The 3,943-nt window shown below is 49.3% G+C and overlaps 1 pseudogene; it reads right to left on the bottom strand.

The window, feature by feature from the left end:
• Positions 1-244: 244 nt before the first annotated feature.
• On the bottom strand, positions 245-3,529 carry LOC130129650 (uncharacterized; annotated as a pseudogene).
• Between the last annotated feature and the right edge of the window lie 414 nt (positions 3,530-3,943).

Below are 3,943 nucleotides of genomic sequence, written 5' to 3'. Positions count from 1 at the left end.
CACATTTTTTTGCTTATGTTGACCGACCACCCGATAGATAGATAGATAGATAGATAGATAGATAGATAGATAGATAGATAGATAGATAGATAGATAGATAGATAGATAGATAGATAGATGGAATCTGTGTCAGGACACATCTGGCACATTTGTTTATGACCAGTTCTTTGATACACCATATGGTACAACCTGGACACATTGTCAGTAATGAACCCAGGGTCATCAGGTGTTTTGGGTCTTAACATCAGACACCAATGCCCAAGCGACCCAGCCGTGTGTGATCAAGCCCCGATTTGTGTCCAGGTAACGCATTACACCACGCGTTACCCCTCTTCACCAAGAGCCAATGGGAAGCCCTTTCAGCGGCTTCCAAGATGTCCTTAATGGCTCTTCTTTGCAGCCCACAAATCCCCAAGAGACCCAGGACCCAGTGTAGAGACTGGCCTGCAAAGCCCCTGCAGCCCACTTCAGCTGGCTCACAGTGGGCCTTCCACCCATTCCTCTCACACTCAGCTACCAGATCTACATACCCGGCTCTCTTCCTTTCTTGCGCCTCCTCCATCCAGTCTTCCCAGGGGACAGTTAGCTCTAGCAAAACCACTTGCTTGGTTGCCACGGACATCAGGACCATGTCTGGCCTGAGTGTGGTAGCTGCGATGGTGTCTGGGAACCTCAGCTATCTCCCTAGATCGACCAGGAACTGCCAGTCCCTTGCTGTTGTGAGCAGCCCACCCTGGGCCTTTGACAGAGGCTGGGGCTTCTCCCCTGCATGAACAAAGATAATGGTGCATTTTGTTGGGTGTTACTGCTTGCTGTAGCTGATCTCAGTGAAGATGGTGTTTGCTACTACCAGCAGAACTTGGTCATGGCGCCAACGATACCACTGCTCTCCCAAAGACAGCAGCTCAGGATGTGCTTAAAGGATCCCCTTTTCTGGCAGAGTTGGATAGCAGGTGAATCCACCAGGCCTCAGCTGAACAAGTTGGAAGGGCTCGGGAGGGCATCATACACTGACTGGACCAAAAAACTAAATCAGTGTGATTCCGCCTTCCACAGTTCTGCCCAGATGATCTTTCAGTCGGTTGTATGCTCCCTCTTGTTCCAGGCCCCTTGCTTGCACATACCCACCATTCTGCTGTAGCAAGCTTCCTCCACCTCTGCGCATACCTCCTCCTGGATCAGCTTTTGCCTCTCATTTCCCGGGCTTTACCGTAGCAAAGTCTTGGAGTTGCTCCTGAGCCTGGCCCAACCAGTTGCCACAGTGCCCATCAGGATACTGTGCCGCAACCTTGCCTCAACCTGTTTAACTGCCTCTTGCACATGCCACTTCCTCCCTGTTTTGACCTCGATACCCGTAGAGGAGACCTTTGTGTCAGCGGAATCTCAGTAGAGCAGAACTTCTCTGGCTTGGGTCACTTTGAACTCCTCTGCCAGACTGCTGAGAGAAAGCTGTAGCTTGGTGTTATGCCCATAAAGGGTGATGCTGCTTAGGCTCCATGGCAGGCCCAGCCAGCTGGCTGGGAACTGGCTGGTTTTCCTCTCGAAGCCCTCCACGATGGTGATTGGGACTTCGTAGATTAGCAGTGGCCACAGGAGTTGAGGCAGGATTCCATGTTGATATATCCAGGCCTGAATTGTCCAGGAAGCCCTGACTCATCCACTGTGGAGAGCCAAGTGTTGAGGTCATCACTGGTTGCCTGGTATGCTACTGTCTCCTTCAGATTGCTGGTGAAGATCTTACCCAGGCTCTTGACTGGCTTTTCAGTCACAGATTTAATATGGGTACCTCCCAAACAGAAGCTGAACTGGTCAGTTACTCTTCCTTTCCTGAGGACCAGAGACTTGGATTTTGTGGGCTTGAAGCTAATTCTTGCCCATGTAATGAGCCATTCAAGTCCTTGAAGAAGCCACCTGCATCCGGGCACTGATGTAGTTGTTACCATTAGGTCATCCATGAATGCTCTGATCGGGGGTTGTCAGGTGCCAGATTTGGATCGGGGACCTCTGCAGTCCACTTTCATAGACTTCACAAGCATATTCATGGCCAGTGTAAACAGAGACAGAAATTGTGCAGCCACTGATGATACCCTTTTCTAGCCAATGCCACACATATGTCAAGGTCCCAAAGGACACCCTCAGGCTAAAGTTGTTGTAATAGTCGAGCATGTGGTTTTGGATCTTCTCTGGGATGTGGTGTCTGATCAGGGCCAATTATAATAGCTTGTGTGGGATCGATCCGTAGGCATGAGCAAGGTCCAACCACAGAACTGCTAGGTCTCTCCTGCTTTCTCGCGCCTCTCTGATCAGTTGGATTACCACACCTGTGTGCTCTATGCGTCCTGGAACACCAGGGACTCCTCCCTTCTGCACCGAGGTGTCTATGTAGGAGTTCTTCAGGAGAAATCCCATGAGGCAATTGGCAACAATATTGAAGAAGATCTTACATTCCACACTGAGAAGTGTGATGTTGCTTGCGTTGTCCTCCTTAGGAATCCACATGCCTTCTGCATATCTCCACTGCTGTGTAACTTTTTCCCTCCTCCAGATCACCCTTTAGATCTTTCAAAGGCACTCAAGAACCCTGGGGCACCTTTTGAAGACCTTGTATGGCACTCCACTCAGGCCTGAGGCTGAAGATGTTCTGGCCGATTTGATGACCTCCTTGATCTCTTTCAGTGTGGGTTCACAGGGTGCTGGGGTCAGGTGGGAATACAAGGGCTGCACAGTGGCCAAGGTCTTGCTGCCTCATGCTGTCAGTGTAGGTGTTGCTAATGTGGCAGTTGATTGCTTCCTCGGGGCATGAAAGGTGACTACTGTTTTTCTGCCCCAGCAGCTTCTTCGTAAATCCAAATGGATTTGTAATAAAGGCACTGCGTTTGCGAGCCTTTTCCTTGCTCTTCTTCCTGTGCCACTCAGCGTGCCAAAGGGTGATTATCCTTTCCCTTATCATGCCTCAAAGTTCTGACCAGGCTGCCTTCTTTTCCTCACTTGCCTTCCTGTATTTGCTCTTGAGTGTCCTCAGCTCTTGTCTAAGTTGGGCAATCTTAACTTCCAGTTGGTTTGAATTTGCAGTAGTCTTGGTGGCCCGTTGTTCCTTGACACCAAACCTCTCTGAAGCGATGCTCATTATTAAGGTGCTTATTGTCTGGAGCCTCTTGTCTGCACCACCCTTGGCTGTTGCTTCAAGGGCTGCATCCACATCTTTGTTGAACTGGCGCCACTGTGACTCTTTGTTCGCAGCCGGCCACAAAACCCGACGATGTTCTGATGGTCTACTTTGGGGTGTGGCTTGTGGTGCTTGGAGGTTCTGGGCCCTGTGGGTTGTCTCCAGGCCTAGTTCCTCCTCCATCTCACCAGGTGCTATATATCAGGTACTTGCACTGTCTGTTGCACCACTTGCTCCTTCCTCAAGTAGCCCATCTTGGTCTGGTGGATCTTTAGACCTCTTGGGTTTTTGCACTTTGCTGCATCTGCAGACTGCACTCGTAGTCATTTGCTCATTAGCTTGGGTCATTACCAGTACATCCATCCATTTGGGGTACTCATCACCCCCCCCCCGGGCATCCCAGGGGGTATTTCCATACTTTATTTACTTTACTTTATTACCATACTTTTCCATATAGGCAACATGTCTACTTTCTAAAAGTTCATAGATTTGCCCGAATATGTTCAAAGACTTTGGCAGCTGTTGACGGACATCTGGGGCGGAACAGCAGGACCTCAATATAAACAAAAACCAGCACAAATAATCATGTAAGTGTGCATATTCATATGCTACTCACAGCAAACATATTGTCATTATCTCTCCCTCTCCCTGTGCACCTCTCAGAAATGATTTAAATTAGTGACTCCAGCAGTCAGACAGCAGGGTGAGAGAGAGAGAGAAAAAAAGACACCCAGACAGTGGGAAGAGCATCAAGTTTTAATTGCTTTCGTCTTGCGG

This window comes from Lampris incognitus, chromosome 19, assembly GCF_029633865.1.
Source record: "Lampris incognitus isolate fLamInc1 chromosome 19, fLamInc1.hap2, whole genome shotgun sequence".
Lineage (NCBI taxonomy): Eukaryota > Metazoa > Chordata > Actinopteri > Lampriformes > Lampridae > Lampris > Lampris incognitus.
Note: the sequence above shows the minus strand (reverse complement) of the source record. Positions and strands in the feature narration are given on the sequence as shown.